Raw genomic sequence first — 18,383 nt, 5'->3', positions numbered from 1 at the left:
ACCGGGAAAAGCTGAAAGACACAACAACAACATTGTACTATACAATGATCCATATGACTCAGAAATAATTTTGTAAATTCATTTTTAAAAGTTCTTAGATATGAATGCAACTGTTATTAAATGTAATCCCTTTAAAATAAATGTTAATTTCAGAAAACTGAAATCCTTCTGCAGAGAAAGGCACTTTTGTAATTTCTATTATGCAATCCTGATTCCTAATCAATCCTAGAACCCATTCTTACTCTAACAAGCTAGAAAGATGCCTGTTACAAACAAAGTAACAGGCAGGTTGAAACAAGTGTATTGCAGTGCAAGTAAGCCTCCCTGCACCCAGCCAACCTCCACATACCCTGATTATATTTACTAACTACAACCTCGGGAAAGGAGGAAGTTCCCCAAACAGCACATGACAGTCTCAGGCAATCACTTTTTGGTTCAAGTTACAGAATTAAAGTGATTCCCAGTCTTGTATGGATCAAAGTCATACCATGTAGGTACTGTAGTCCTACTCAGACTGCCATTTAAAAGAGTCCATAGTCCTTATGGAGGGAGGTTTGCATAATGATTAAGACATTTGCCTTTCAGACACAAGGTGCAGAGTTTGATTCTCATATGGGTTAATTGGCTAGGCTTAAAATGGCCCACAAGGACAGTTAGCTTAATACCAATCTATGAACCTATGAACAGGATTAACCTCTCAGTCCCTTGCCCGGACATGGTAAGGCCTTGCTGTCTGTAATAATGGTGGCTGTCAAAAAAGCAATTACTAGAAAATGGAAATCAAAATCTAAACCAATTATACTGGAAGTAGTGAATATAATGGCAGAGATAAAACAACTGAAACTAAAATCTTTAGAAAAGGTTATGAGCAAACTACGTAGGAAAAAACAGGAACTGTGGGAACAATACATACAAGGGAGGAATGAGGTCTAAAAGGTGGCAGGACTTAAATGAGCTATGTAATGTTTGAGTGAGAAAGATTGGGTAGATTATAAGTGATGTACAATATTTGGAACTGGGAGTGTGTCAGCATGGTCTGTGATGTAAAATGCTTGCAACTAGGATTGTGGTGTGGTTTGTTTTCATTCATGTAAATATATGATTGCCTACGTAGTAAATGATGGTTTAATAAAGATATTTCTTGTTTAAAAAAGGCAGGAATTGTATAATTTATGTAATATTGCTTAGGTTGTATGATAATTAGCAATATATGTGAAGTATAATGTTTGTTATGTTAACATAGTTTGATTACTTCGATATGAATGCAAATTTGCCTATGTCACAAGTGATAATTCAATAAAGTTGCTTGGGAAAAACATTCGCTGGACCTCTTACCTACCTGTTGATACATTTCATTCTTTTACCAAAGACGCCTTTTTTCATATGCTGATTAGCATACTTCAGGCAGACTGATATAAAATTGTGTGTAAAATTACAGTGCCCTTACCACTCCTTTGTTCATGTGTTTTATTCTTTGCCATATTTCTACAGTCATCATTTTAAATACTCCTTCACAGCACATAGGATCATAGGAAGTTACTAGCCTTGTAAGCCTAGCCAAGAGTTTAGCCCATGCATGGACAAATCAGCACCCAATGCCCCTGTCCAGTAGGGACACGGGTGGAATCCCAGGGATGTATTTTATTTTTCCCATCCAGTTATCCAAGTTGCCTTTAAAAAGGGGTAAAGAAGTACTCTTCTTGACGTGAAGAGGGAATCTATTCCATAGATGGAGGAGTCTCTGGGACACAAATCTGTCCCGCCAACAAGTCCTACTGATGTCACAGACCAGGTTGAGACCACGTGTGTGGGTTACTAGAGTGAAGCTTGACTTGCAGGTAAGCAGCAGTTCCATCAAGGCAGGGTCCAAGATTGCCTTTTATGCCAGATAGAGGTCACCTCTGAGGAGTCTGTATGAAACTAAGTAGAGTGATAGGGCTTTTAGCCTATCTGTGTATTGTAGATGCTTGAGGACCTGGATTCTCCTGGTAAGGAACCTCTGTGGTCTTTCCAGCTGCTGCATTTGCTTTGCAAGGTACATTCAGAGTGGGGCATTGTACTCGATAATGGGCCTTATAAGGGAATAATACAGGAATGTTATGACCTCCTTGTCCCTGTATGAGATACCTTTACTTATGAGGTGGGCCGTGTAGAAAGCTTTCTGTACAATGGAAGCAACACGGTGGTCAAAAGTCGGGTTGCTATCAATCTGGGTGCCCAAATCCCTCACGCCTGACTGCGTGCTTAGGACATATTACTAATGTGATAATTTGTGGGGACATCAGTCTCCCCAAAGGGGATGATGATGCATTTTTTTATTCACCTTGAGGCCATGTCTCTGGCACCATCATTTGTTTGGGTGAGACCCTCTTGGAAGATGTCCACGTCACTAGGGGAATTGATGACAGCTCCCAACTTGCAGTCATCTGCAAACTTGCTCAGCCATAGCCCATTGGTTTGGCCTGTACTTCAGAAAAGTACATCTCAAATAACAGAGGCCCCAAGACTGAAACTTAGGGTACACCACTCAATATGGGTCTACTGCTTGAGGTGGCTTCCCCTATTTTGACTAGGTGGGTTCTAACAGTGAGCCAGTTAGCTACCCATCAAGTAACATACAGATTGATGTCTAGTTGAGAGAGTTTATCTATTATACCTAAGTGGTCACACCTCTCAACATTTTAGCATAAGAAATCTGGACAAAGCCTAAAATAATGGGGGACAAAGGCCTAAAAATAGGGACAGATTTTAAATATTGCTCTTATTTAGAAAGTCGATACAATAACATGTTTTCTGTTAGCATGGATTTTCTGAAGCATATGAAGTCTGAAACCCAAATATATGCCATTATTCAGTGACCTCAGTCCTCAGTGAATTTCCAGAAAACCACAAACATTTTGAGGAACAGACCAAAAATATGAGTCAAAAATCTGGACATTCTGTGAAAATCCATACACTTGAGAAAGGTATGCAACACATCTTTTTTATGTTGTGTTCTGTGCATATGCAAACATCACACCAATCAGCAGTGTAAGGGTGGGGTGGAGTTTGTGACTTTGCCAAGATTTGTCTTAAACCTACAACAACTAAGACCATCGTGTTTGGCTGTGTTGACTGAAGTGCAGAATTTATAAGTCATTCCACTGACTAATCAGTCAAAACCGAACATCAGAACGTCATTTTAAATACGACTTCAAAATAATGGTTTCAAGATAACAGCCAAAAGCATTCATTTAACAATATTGTTTAAAGCACCCATGGCAATATTTCTCCAGTGTCATGTCTTGAGAAACAATATGCTTTGTTTAGTGGAAACATGATCACATTCAGCCTTCCTTAAACCATGGAGCAGTCTCTCATCTCTCCTTGATATAAAAAAGCACATGCTGCACCACATAGATCTACAATGACCCCTCCTCCAATATGCATGCATTTAAAAAAAATGCACACACACGTTAACTAAGATTTGGTTCAGTACATAATTATTTTACTAATGATTTGTAATCATATGCAGATACAGTAGTTCTTGGCTAATATACTGCTGCATTTGGCATGATCTGGCATAAAAACAATATTAAACTGTTAACATTTTTAAATACACAATACGTCAGACTTGGTGCATCCTCCCCATTACAAAGGAAAATGTCTCTCCAGGACACAAGCCTCCAAGTATGAGAAATGCTGGTCTAGAGTAATTTGGATACTAAACAAAAGCAAATAAATGAAGTTATGAAAAAGTACTTCCAATGAAATAAATCTCCAAATAATGTATCGTATTTATTTATTTATTACACTTGTTAACGGGGTTATGTCCAACTGGGCCAGAAGCCCGTTTTCAGCAGAGGGCCGGGGAGAAAAGCTCCACAAGCTGTAACAAAGCTTACATTAATTATAATTAATATAATGCAGTTGTACAGTACACATGTATACAGAGTCTGTTAGCTTAAACAGAAATACTAATTACAAATACTATACTTAAATTAGAAAATATTAATTACAAATACTATACTTAAATTAGAAAATACTAATTACAAATACTATACTTAAATTAGAAAACACTAATTACAAATACTATACTTAAATTAGAAAACACTAATTACAAATACTATACTTAAATTAGAAAATACTAATTACAAAGTGTGCACAAAATAAAATAAAATAAAATCAGAGACAGGATGTATAAATATTAGATCAAAGTGATAGATAAGTATCTAACTACTTTCTGTCTTACAAGGAAGGGAGAATAATCTACCAATATGAAGTTATATAAGGATCCGTCCACCAAAAGGGGAAGGGGGCATGAAGACCCTTCTGTTTTCAGTGCAAGAGGATCTGAGGTTAAGTGGGGACATTACATAACTTATTTATGCTAGATAACCTGGAAATCAAAAGTCTTTCAGGCAAAAAGCCCTTTATCAAAACATTAACAGAGAGATCTCATTTAAAAAACACATTTGAAAACATTTGAAAAAATGCACTTATATAAAAATGCATGCTTTTGAATATGTTTGTAATGGAGTGGCTGCATTATTAACGAACTGTGTAGTTAATAATGTAAGTTTTTGGAATGTATTTCAATGACTGAATGAGAGATCTTTGTATGCATTTTTGGATTTAAATTTGGATTTTTACTTTATGACCTAAGTCATCATAAGGTTATAGGTGACATAGGGTTGTCTGGCTACTAAGACTATCATGAGCTGTATTATTTTTTAATATGAGATATACTCTGCATAAACAGTTGATTCAAATGTTTACTTGTTTCCCTTAACACAAGATGCCTGTATGGTATGCTTCTCTATTTGTCCAGTTATGAGAGGAAAAAAAAATATTTTAAACAGCCAGACCTCTGACCCTAGTAGCAGTATCTAGCAACTAAGCATGCTGTGAGCAATTAATTTGAAGACACCCCACATTTGAATCATGACTAGTCACTACTAGGTGCCCTTAATCCCCACCCCCAGCTTCTTTATTTAAATTTACTATTTGAAAAACATACAGTGGTAGCGTTGTTACTTCACAGCAAGAGGTTCTCCCATTCGACTCTTGGCTTGGGAGTGCCTTTTGTGTGGAGTCTGCATGTCCTCCCCATGGTTGGGTAGCATTCAAAAGACATACGTGCGTAATTGGGCGTGCCTTTGTTGAAGGTTGGGCGTCGAGCTGGCACCTCGACGTTTTGTAAAAAAATCTACCGCCAATCATTAGTGGACCAGAGTTCCGCTGTGACGACCCCTTACCGGGAAAAAGCTGAAAGACAAACAACAACTATTTGAAAAACAAAGTTTTGCTGGCAAATATTATTAAAATATTTAAAATGTTTATATTTCTGTAAATACATAACCTATTCAAAGTGTGCAGTGGTACGGTATAAAGTATCAGTGAAATTCCAAACAAGAAAATGAAAACAGCAGGCCTTCACAGAAGACACAACTGTACTATGAACCGAAATGAGTATTAGTATGCACAGTCAGTTATCCTTTAAATTGGACTTCTTCAAACCAATGCTACGTGTAATATTCCACACCTAAAAATGATGAAGCGTTCACCTTTATATAAAAACTCTTGCACGTCAAATGAACTCCTGTACCAGTGCATCCGAGTGACGCCCCCAGGTGCATCTGCAGTTACCTCCTACTGCTCCTCTAGGCGTCAAATATTGCTTGTTCATATTTGCATTAATAATTCCAAAACCATGCTACATTGAAGGAATCTGAATATTTTATATTGAAGTATACATGATGGCAAGCACAGTTGTATTGATATTTGACCTATGTCAAGGAGTATTTGTTAGAATTGTAAGGTGATATCTTTATTTTTTAAAGACTCAAGCCACACCCACTGGGAGTTAAAGGTACACAATCAAAAGAGCTGTACTGGAGGGAATGAGTTCTTTCTTTCAGGGTTCCTTCCAATTTTGCACTTTCATTTAGACCAGGGGAGACTGAGGCATTCAATACAACCTGCCTTGTATACTACTCTGTATCAAAACAAAGTCTGCACATCACCAGACCAGGTATCTAAAGAAATGTGGCCCCAGTGGCTGGTTGGCCCATTTATCCAGTATGACAAAACTTTGCACCAGGCATGCTTTTGTAGTTCCCCACACTCACTTTCTGGACCTCTGGATGATGATCAAAGACCACTGCAAATATTCTGTGGAGTCTGGGGCTCAGGTGGAAACGGAGTCTTTTTTTAATAAGGAGCTCTGCTTACAGGTCTACTTTTGTACCTAGTAAATGTACTATGATGTGTGCGATCCTTTCTCTTTGTTAGTTTGTTTGCCTGTTTTCAAATCCTGTTTTGGGGTTTAAGGGCTACACATCTGTTGCTTGATGCAGCTGGTATTGTGAAGTGCCTTCTATAACCCTCTCCTTGTAGACAGACTTCCTTAACTACCTGTCTTTATAGAAGTTAGATTCTGTGAAAGGGGAAATTTTAAGCTTTTGTTGAACCTCAACAGGTAAACTTGAGATTCGTATCACTGCACTGAATGTTAATGTTTTGGTGTGTGTGACCTCAGTGTTCCGCATAGATGTCAGAGACTCTGCATATGAATCGGTGCAGTCATATGGCTTACTGAGGAGCACAGACTCCATTCTAAGGTGGAAAGGGACTCCAACAACTCCTGGTGCTTTATCACCATCTGAGGTGTAAATTAAAAATTGCAATGCGTTGAACAAGGACTGAAGCAGCAAACTCCCTCTTCTGTACATATCTAGGCACAATTAAACATTCTGTTTTTCTTCTTGCTTTGTATATTACTTTGTTTTCGACCTCAATCACTTTCATTTTTTGCTTTATTGCATTTGATCAGTGAATGATTGTTTATTAATGATGTTAACATTAGCTAGTATGTGGGGAATGCTTTGTAAAGTGTTAACCATAATATAATTAACATATTCTGTTATGTGTATTCTAGTCTGTTTGCATGATGTTGTTTTGGGAGCTTTTCTTTCCAATTCCCCATTGTACACTGACTAAGCCCACCAGGGTTAAACTGGCTAACAAAATAAAAATTAATACAAGTAAAATTATGTCAAAATCAAACTTATTACCAATTGATACAGGAAAAATATTGCAGGGCAGCCTTTCCCTTTCATATGTTAGTGCAGAGGATTAAGGTTCTGAGCTATGAACAATCATCTTCGTGTACCAAGGAGAAGCAAGTTCAATTTCAGCCACCTCCATGTGTCTACTGTGAGACTCAGCAAGTCGCTTAACTAGACTGTGCTTCTGGGACACCCCTGAAAAGGAAAGTTGTGTCCAGGGCTTAGCTAGTCAACAAATAGCTAAAAATAAAAAAAATGCTTCAGCAACTTATGACTAGAGAACTGAAATGAAAGTCCGACTTTCAAAAAAATGAAGGGAAAGAATGAGGGAAGAGGGTTGCCCCTTTTCTTGGAAAGAAGAGCAGACATGAAAAACATTTATTTGTGCTGAGGGATCCCACTGGAGGTGTGAAGAGTACACTAGTCAAAGAACTACTGAATCCTTTCTTAGAAGGTTATCTGATATTCTTTTAATATGTATTCTTAACAGAATAAATTAGCAAATTGTACAATATAGGACTTTGTGTTGCATTTCTGATTACTGCCACTTTGTCAAAGAACCACAAACATCAACAAAATGACGCATTACAATGTGCTATTTCATAGAGAAGAGACCTGGGCAAACTGATCTAAACATAAATCACTGTAGAAATGTTAATAAATGTCACTGTTGCTGCTAGTGCAATGCCAAATAACTCAGAGATAAGTGCAACAGGTCCCAGCTTCTTCATGAGCACTGCAGTCAACTAAATACTCAGCACTTCATGCAGAGACTGAGAGGCTAAATGACAAGTTTAATAGAAGGAGATATATTATTATGGAAATAACGTAAAAGGTATATAGAAGATTTATCAGACTTATTTATATATAAACTTGTTTGCCAGTTAAGTGTCACACGTAATTAGAAATGCTTTGCCAAGGGTACTAATAATGTGATGGTTTGAAAGCCTGTAGTGACTCGTTTTTTTACATAGTAAGCAGTGCATCCACTTTAAAAGTGATTTAAAAATCAGTTCGACAGCTAGAGCATTTACAAAGATCAGATTGAACGTATACATGACAAAATGTTGCACCAGTTTATATGTTCTACATTGCCAGGTCTTATACGATAGGTTTACTTCGTAGAAACATTCCAGAGAACATGCAATAGTGGTAGAACATGCAAATATTTCCTCGGTGGAACTGTGCTTACAATTTTGTGAGCTATCAGCAAGCAGATAGGAAAGCATATAATGCAAAATAGAGTTCAGTATTTGCCAGAAAACACTCAATAAGTTTAAGGCCAGAATCAAAAATTAAAGGTTATCTACTCACTTTAACTAGGCATCTGTGTTGTCCATTTTCATTCTTCCTCAATGACTGGGTTAAAGATCTGATATTCGGATCCAACTCGACCACATACTATAGAATTTGTATCCAACTCTCGAGCTCTTCCCTGTAGCCATAATTCCTCAGTCTATCTCCACTACTGCAGATCAAGTTTGCTGCCATAAAGCCTTCATTAAGTAATTAATGAAAAAAATAGATACTAGAATAGGGCTTAAACCAGGAACTATAGCTTAAAAAAAAGAACCATCAGGTCACACCAGAAAATTACAGAAGGGGGTGTAGTTGAGGAACAATGAAAATGGATAATAAAAATGCCTGGTTATGGTGAGTACATAACTTTTAAATCTTATGTTGTCCTTTTCTTTCTTCCTCAGTAACTGGGACAGAGCCTCCAGCTATGTAAATCTTGGGCAGCCCTCATGGGAAAATATTCTGGAGAACCGCTGAACCAAGGGCAGTTGTACTTCTAGAAATTGAGTTCGATTTGTAATGATGAGCACAAACATCATCAGTAGAAGTTCTTGACGAAAAAGCAGATGAAGTGGCCACATGTCTAGTTGAGTGGGCTTTTGGTGGTCTAGGTAGAGAAAGGCCCTGTTGGGAATAAATCCAGGAAATGCAATTAGTTATCCATTTATCCAGTGTAACTTTGGAGACTGGAGAACCCAGCCGACTTGGAGAAAAGGAGACAAACAGATGGTCTGTTTTTCTGATTTTTTTTGTTCTGTGTAAACAGAAATGTAATTGTCTATGCACAGCCAGAAGATGTAGCATGTACTCTCATTTGCTTGAGAAATTTGGAAAGAAGACTGTTAAATGAATAGTTTGATTAACGTTAGATTCAGAAGCCACTTTAGGTAAAAAAAAAAAAAATAAGGGTTTGTTTGTAAGGTAACTCTGTCTTTATGAAAAACAATGTGAAGAGTCTTTGATGAAAGAGTCTGGAGGTCAGAAATTCTTTTAGCGAAAGTAATAGCCACTAAAAAAGCTGCTTCCAAGATACTTTAAGTCAGTTTTTGCTGAAAGTTCAAAGGGTTTTTGAGTCAAACCTTGCAGAACCACTGTTAAATCCCAGAGAAGAGATGGGTCCTTTACTGGAGGTCTAAGTAGGAAGGTGACTTTTAAGAAAGCCTGACATAATTTGGAAGCAGTCAAACAATATTTTTTGTCCCCTACATGAAAATTTGACATGGCTGCCAATTGTACTTTGACTATGGAAAAACTACCACCTTCTTTGAAAAGAGAAGCTAGAAAGTCTAGTACAGCAGAGCCAAGGGTAGTAAAAGGGTCAATGTTGCTTCTCAGAGCCCAAAACAAAAACCTTTTCCATTTGCTCTTGTAAATCCTTTTAGAGGAGTCTTTTTATGAGGATAACAGTATGGTACGTACTGGGGAAGACAGCCTGGCCTGTCTGGCTATTAGTGGAACTGGAGAAACTAACTGGTTAGCTTGAGGGCTGGGATATTGGGATGATTCATCCCTGAATGATGTGATAGAAGGTCTGGACAAGTCCAGTATCCAGGGAGGGCAACAAAGACGAGACCAAAGGAAAAGGACCTACACCTGGTGATGCCAGAAAGGGACAATGAGAATGATCAAGTTCTTCAACCAACTTACTTTCTGTAAGAATGCTGTGATCAAAGGTACTGGGGGATAGGCATAAAGGAGACCAGAGAGCCAAATGTAGACTACAGCATCTCTCAGTGACTCCCCTTGGGGGGGGGGGGGTTGGTGGATCAGGGCAAAGTACCTGCTGCATTTGTACCTGAGGTAAGATCCAATGGCAGAACATGTTCGCCGCCACTGACTGACTGAGAAAGCACTCATGGTATCAGAATGAGCCTGCTGAGTTTGTCCACTAGTAGCTTTGTTATCCCCAGAATGTGCATTGTTACTAGAAAGCAGTTGGAGGAAATTGTCCATTGCCACACCCTCATGGCTTCTCGTCAAAGGGAATAAGATTAAGTTCCTCCTGCTACTCCTATTATTTATGTCCTCCTGTCTTTCTTCAGTGGAACTGCATGCCTTCAAGGAAGTCATCCTTGGTCAACATTTTCTATTTCTACTTGCCTGATACACTTATTAAACAACTTGCAGCTCTGAGTTAGTATTTGTGCACAGTCACCACTAACTCGGTGCACTCAACTGCCTCTTTAAGTTAAAAAATGTGTTTTTATTTTTCTATAGTAGTGTCCCTGCAAGCAAATAGACATGTATGTAAGAAAGTCTGCAGTTTGAACAGTCTGTGGGCTATATTTTTTTATGCAAATAATAAATATTTTCACAGCCTAAAACAAAGAATTTTGTCTCCTATAATAGCTCCATTAGACCACAGCAGCCCTACTAGTACTCTCTCCTTCCAACTGGGCTCCATTGATTGTTTTTGCAGTCCACTGTCTCCCTTCTTTAAATAATCACTTTCAGTTCAAAGCCAGTATCCTTCCTGAGCTGCAGTCCTGCATTATAGCTTACTTTTTCTCATTGTTTTGCTGATTTTTTTTTTTTTGGGGGGGGGTGACCTTTGGACTTTTCAATTCAAAGTCTATAAAATCCGCCTTACCATCTTACCATTACACAGTTGTTCAAACAGTGAAGTGCAATTTTTAATGCTGTATATCACCATTAGTCAGGATAACCTGATACTGGACTAACGCTCCTACTAAAATTGTGTCCTATAGCAACAAAATCTAGTGTGTCATCTACTAGCACAGAGGTCTTTTAAACTACATTTTCCTTTTATTTATTTATTTTATTTTATTTTACATTTGTTGACCGGGCTAGTCTAGATGGATATATGTCCATTTTCAGTAGAGGCCCGGGGAGAAAAGCTCCAGAAAGTTAAGTACAATAGACAATAGACAAAGACAAAGATAGGTACAGCATCATTAATGCTAAAAACAAGGCAATTGAATAGAGGTAGTACATGAAAATAGTCAAATACATAGAAAATACACCAATCATATAAAGTGGAAACATTTTTTTATTTTTTTTTTGCAACACACAGTGAAATACATAAGCCTCAAATGTAATAGAGGTAGAGCTATCAATGTTACAGAGAGGCATAGATTATATATATTATTTTACTTATCTCTCTGAGCAGATCTGTGGCTGGTGTGTCTGTTTCAGTCACTGATTGTTTTTCTCTGTCTTTTTGCCAGCTTTGCCAGCTTGCGTTTTTAACTCACTTCGTTCTTTGTTCTTCCTCACTAATACTCTGGCTCACTCTGCTTCCCTACCCTACCTTTAATTCCCACCCACACCCTCGTACTCTACATTTATACTTCCACAGCACCACCCACATATCTCACAAACCAATACCATCAGTTCCCTCCAGGAAAAAAAAATCAGTAGAATAACCCCCAATAGTAACATCCACTTTAGTTTACCATCAGACTATCTTTCTCAAACTGTCCTACGCCTTGCCCCCTTTAACTAACACATCACATCTCTATAACCAACCCAGCACTCTCCTAACATTTTATAATCTTAATTTATGCCAAAGACAAAACCCAAGTTAAATAAGATGCTCCTAACTCAGATTATTCTGCTAGTCCTACTAACTCTACTAGCCTTCATCACCAAATATCCAATCCACTTCCATCAAATACATAAAACTTCAACCAGTGCTCACACAGAATATCAACATCTATCCAGTCTGTCTCCTTCCATAGCACCCTAGCTCTACAAACAAACCAAGTCTGATTTATTTACTTATAAATACCTTAAAACTAAGTATCCAAATTTATGAACAAATACTAACCTATGACTAAAATATAACTGGCCAAACATTGCCCTCTAAAATATCAATTCAAATAATTAATGGAGATATTTACCCCAACACAGGTAAAACCATCACTTCTGACCTCCAAATAAACCAGTCACCTAATACCTCTCAGCAAAAAAAAACATAACCCAAACCCAGCTTACTAAATATGCACATAAGTAGTATGTGCAATAAAATCCATGACATGCCTATTTACTTTGCCACATATACTCCTGATGTAGTCATAGCTACTGAAACCTGGTTGAAAAAAGAAATGAAGGATAAGGAGACCACCCCCAGTATATTACATACTCAGGCATTACAGACAAAACATGACTGCAGGTACAGTAGATATCATCTATAAATATTCCATAACCCCTCACCTTACTTCCACAGGAAATATCCAAATTTAACAATGTTGAACTTATAATAAAATTCCTAAAAAATTAACACCAGGAAAACTATAACAGCAATTTATATATCACCAGAGAATAATATTGATACTACTGAAAACATCTTTTATTGGGTAGCCCAACAAATTAACCTTGAAATTATAATACTCAGAGGCTTAAATATGGACTGGCAACTCAAATTCCACTATCCCCTCTGAATCCATACACTTGTACAACTCCAAACAATTAATAACCACATCCACTAGAATCAATAAACAGCCAGGGAGACACTCAACATTAGACTGGATCCTTACAAAGCAAAAAACTGACAAATGTAGGCTGCCTCTCAGCACACGTGACCACATATCAACATATGCCACTAGAACTTGCTATAGCCTAGATAAACATGATCTGTAACCAAATATGAAATGCAACCAATTTCAGCAAAAAATATTTTCAATGAAGCACTAAAAGAATGTAACAGGAATGTACTTGGAACAATGCCACTAGATACTGCTGCAGAACACTTTAATAAAGAGCAGATGTCTTACTGAATGATTTGAATGTTTTGAACAACAGCTTGATTAATGATGAAAAATTTGTCTCTGTTAAACGGAATTATGACAATATTTTCAAAGAGGTTGACCAGCACTGTTTGAGAATTTTAAATCGTAAGATTCACAAGTTAGAGAGGGACTTAAAGGAATACAATGAAGGGGTGGCTTATCCACTGCCAATTAAAACTAAACAGTATAATTACAACAACAGTGGTATACATGGTAATTTTAATAGAGGTCACAGAACAGAAATGAACTATGGAACACCAAGGTACAACCAAAGGTTTGTGGAGAAAGACAGAGGTACCTCCCACCAGGATTTTCTCTTTCCCCCAAACAGGGAGGGGGGAAGGGGGAACATATTTTTTCAGGGGTGGGGGAACAAGTAGACCAGGATATGCAAGCTACTTTCAGTAATTCATCAATGAACAACATAGTAGCCGGCACAGACGTTTTAAATAAGGTCGCAGTGGTAACAGAAAACAATTTTTCGATTTATAATTACACTAACATTAGTTTGGGAACAGAATACTTTGATTTATTTACAAAGGGACTGCACTTTGTGCCAGCATTTTCTAATAGGATGGAACAGAAATTAATAGACCTAAAAATGTTCAGTAGGCAACTGAATTTAATGCTTTATTTTAAAGGAGAACTTCCTGTAAGCATGGAACTTTCCCGTAAGAGTACATTTAACCCGCCTATGGATCCAATAGTAAAAATATTTGAAGAAATGATGGAAAAGGATATTAAGAATGATCCCCAAAACATTAGTAGGAAGGAGATGAATTTAATTAAGGATCTTAGAGTTAACAGCTGTAGGGCGATGAAAACAGATAAGGGGGGGGGGTCTAGTTCTGATGTACAATTTTGATTACATTCAGTACATTGAACGGATGTTACAAGATCTGGAGCAATATGAGCAGGTGTCTAGTAATGAGCTACATATGGCATATTCCAGAATTGTTTTCATTATATATGATCATCTCCTGCAAGGGGTTTTCAATGAGAAATTGTATAATTTTTTAACTGTTGCCAAGCAAAGAATTCCTGTAATATTTGGCATCCCAAAGACACACAAAGGTCTGGACCCCTTAAACTTTAGACCCATAGTATCTGGACAAGGGAGTATAACAGAACCTATTGGGAAATTTATAGACCACACTTTGAAGCAATTTGCTGCTTCTTTAAAGTATATTTGCAGGGATTCTTGGGATTTTCTTAAGGGTCTACAATCCCTACCATACCATCCAGATTTATTGTTGGTAACTATAGACATTGTCCAATTGTTTCCTAGTATACCACATTCTACAGGATTGAAATGGTTTAGTGACGTTTTAGTTAATGAAGCAAAACTTTCTTCAAACACCACAAATTTGTTGGTGGAGTTTATGGAATTAATCTTGGAAAACAATGTTGTATGCTTTAATGGTCATTTTTACAGGCAAAAGTCAGGTGTTGCAATGGGGGCAGCCTGTGCCACAGTTTATGCGAACATAGTGTTGCATAAATGGGAACATACATATATTTTTGGCACAGAGTGGGCACGGCACATTAGGCATTATGTCAGATTTCTTGACATTTGTCTCATATGGAGTGGCACTAGGGCAAATATGGAGGAATTTATTCGGTATATTAACACCACCACTTCCTTTTTAACCTTCACGCATTCGCTGAGTCTGGACAGCCTGAATTATTTGGATGTGCATTTGGTTAAGGACAATGTCAACAATAGGTTTAATTCCAGGGTGTTTAGGAAGCCCACTTATTCGAATGCTTTTTTACACTTTCAAAGTAACCATCCTGAATATCAAAAATGAGGAATAGTTAAGGGGCAATTCATCCGTGCCTCTAGAATGTGCAACACAACACAAATGTTCATGGAAGAAATTAATTTCTTAAAAGAAAGATTCCTTGAAAGAGGGTATCCAAGCCTTTTGATTGAGGAATTAGCAGCAGAAATTATTAGCAATAGGAGAATAAAATATCCACCTCTGCTGGATACTACGGGTACACCAACATGCCAAGTAGGCAGCAGCTTGCAGAATTTGGAACAAAAAGGATACATCCACACCTTTGGTATTGACCATGATGTTGTGAAAAATAGTGTAAAGAAATATTGGCCAATTTTAAGGCTGGATGACAGGTTGGGTAGTATGATCCCAGAGTTTCCAAGATTCATTAGACGTAGGGGTACTAATATAAAAGAAATGTTAGAAATGAACCAGACTAAACCAATGGTATGTAGTGGGAACAAAAAGAGGGCACATACAAGTGCGGAATGTGCAAACAATGCCCACCTATATTCAATGGGCGCAGATTATATTTACCATCAAGAAAATTCCTATGTCAACCAAGGGGCTATTATAATTGTAATGCTAAATTTATTGTCTATTTGGGTTTATGTACAAGATGCAAAAGTTTCTACATAGGAAAGACTGAGAGAACCCTTAGAAGGCGCATCTATGAACATCAGTATGACATAATTAGGAAAAAAGAAACTAATGCTTTTTATAGACATTCCCTTTTTTGTCCCAATATGGAGATTAAATTTATTATTTTAGAACAGGTAAAAATGGATGAGAGGGGTGGTGACTGGGGGTCCTTTTTAGAATATAAAGAATTAACATGGCAGTTGAGATTAGATGCGGGAAGGCGGCCAGGACTCAATGATGCTTGCAATATTAGTAGCGTCTTGAAGCTAAGGAAGGCAAAATTTTGATTTTGATTTTTTAGTGTTTTTAGGATCAATTTACAGAAATTACACTTTGTTATATATATTGCATTCAAACATTTTTTAGAGTGTTTCACACTATGAAATTACCAACAGATTTTATAAGCTACAAATTCATTAGCCGAGGTACCATTGTATTCATTCCATTATTAATGTGTTATGGTAGGGTAGAATATTAAATATATAAATAAGTACACAGCATTGGCTTTTGAATATTGTTTTTAATAATGTATATTTTATGGTAATCTATGCGCATATCAACAATTGATTATTGCATTGGTTTTACATTTATATATTTTTCAATACTGTAGCAGGTTGTGCTTAGCAAAAGTTGGTTACAAGTATGTTTTGTGTAAACAAGGGAATTGAAGAGTTAAATTGACCCTCTTCCCTATTAATTGAATAATTGACTACATTCTCAGTATGTATATAAAGAGTTGTTATTCTGAAATGATTTTATCTTGAAAAAGCTCAGCACCAGGCTGAGCGAAAGCGCTTGATGAGATTGTTGGTTTGATCGTTTTATTAAAGCAAGTAATTTTCATTCAACTTGAAGCCTTTTATTTTCTGCTTCAGCGGAAGAAGGAATACTAGCATTTTTTCTGCCTTTTTTATTTCTGGATTTCCAGAGCCACCTTCCAGGTCGTGGATTTATTTTGCTTTACAAATATGAAATGCAACCAATTTCAGCAAAAAATATTTTCAATGAAGCACTAAAAGAATGTAACAGGAATGTACTTGGAACAATGCCACTAGATACTGCTGCAGAACACTTTAATAACATATTCTTACAACCCATAAATAATCTAGCACCAATACATAATAGAAGAGTAAAGTCCAAACCAACTCCATGGCTAACAAAAGAAAAAAAAATGATACTAAAGAGGGATAACAGACTGGAAAAAATGTTTAAAAATAGAACTCAAAATGCCTTCCAGCAATTTAGACATTTTAGAAACCTTTCAAAACTCCATGTCAGACAAGAAAAGCAAACATACTAAACCCACCTACAAGATCAAAACAACCCAAAACAATTTTGATCATCACTAAATAAACTACTCCACCCTGGCAAGATCACCACTCCCTCTGCAAAAACAGACAGTACAGCCGATTTTATCCCCACACAGTTTAATTCCTACTTTATACAATCAATATTATCTTAGATAGTAAGACATATGCCCCCCTCTCTACTCCTGTCAAAAAAACACCCAAAGCTTTACAATTTAGTCCAGTATCTACCTCACTCATAATGAAGTTACTCCTTAAACTAAAAACTACATCCATAGCTGCAGACCAACTACCATCAGACTACCTAAAAATGGCCACAGAAGTCATAGCCTTCCCTGAGTCCATATTAATTAATAGGTCCATGGCATAAAGATAAGTTCCATCACTGTAGAAAAAATCCTACATCATATGACTACACAAAGGTGGCGCACCTACATAGTTTAATATCTATAGACCAACAGCAATTCTTCCCCTTCTCCAAACTATTAAAGAAATGTAACCATATACAACAGCTGCAATACCTAACCTCAAATAACCTGAACTCAGAAACTCAACATGGATTTAGGCCCCAGCACAGCACCACTACTGCTCTGCACTTTACCAATATAATAAACTAATACAGAAACAATGGTCTGCTTGTCTCCATGTTCTTAGGCTTGTCAAAGCATTTGATAATGTCTCACACCAGCAGCTACTCATTCTACTCTACTCAGCTGGACTTTCACAAAACTCCTTCTCATGGTTACTTAGTTACCCATCTAGAAGTCAACAAGCCTACTCATCCTTTCAACCAGTTACTATTATTATCCCTCAGGACTCTATCCTAGATCCTGGCCTATTTAATATATTTATTAATAACCTTCACACCTCCACTCACCACGGTAGATTAGTTCAGTACACAGATGAGTCAACATTAGTATGTGCAGCATCAATAATAAATAAGCTCCAAGACATTATCCAAAAATGTTTCTCCTCTGTAGAAACCTGGTTCCATAGAATCAAACCTCCTATTCAACCCAAAGAGAACCAAGTTAATGCTTCTTACCTAAAAAAAACTGTTAAAATCAAAAGCAATCTTTTACCATAAAGTCAGCAAATAATACTGCCACTGAAACTGTAACTCACACCAAACTTCTAGGTGTTGTTACAGATAACAATCTCAAATATGACCAGCCTATACTCCACACCATTAAATCTACACACCAGAAACTATGTTCCCTTTACAGGATCGATGGATTCCTTACAATTACTGGAAGAAAAACCCTAGTCATTACCTTCTTACTGCCAATTCTCTTATATGCCACGTCTATCCTAACAAACGTAAACAATACTCAAAGAAAGAAACTTGCCTCCTCCTCCTATAATAAAATAGCTAAATTTGCCACCCATCTCCTTCATAGGACCCACCATTTCCATACCTTAAAGCAATTATAACTATCTTGAACTGCACAACTATCTAACATATTCACAACTATAGCAAACAACCATCAACCAGAAAAACGCCCTGCACTAAAAAAACATATTACTGCCCTACTGCCCAGCAAAGAAGCT

The 18,383-nt window shown here is 37.2% G+C and overlaps 1 protein-coding gene across 2 annotated transcripts in view; it reads right to left on the bottom strand.

Moving 5' to 3' along the window:
• The window catches only part of HMCN2 (hemicentin 2), a 2,554,053-nt gene that overhangs the window by 72,817 nt on the left and 2,462,853 nt on the right, over positions 1-18,383 (bottom strand). The window lies entirely within an intron of this gene.

This window comes from Protopterus annectens, chromosome 16.part0 (assembly GCF_019279795.1).
Source record: "Protopterus annectens isolate FY-2018-M chromosome 16.part0, PAN1.0, whole genome shotgun sequence".
In the NCBI taxonomy this organism is placed as follows: domain Eukaryota; kingdom Metazoa; phylum Chordata; order Ceratodontiformes; family Protopteridae; genus Protopterus; species Protopterus annectens.
The sequence above is the reverse complement of the archived record's forward strand: the minus strand, read 5'-3'. Positions and strand labels throughout refer to the sequence as shown.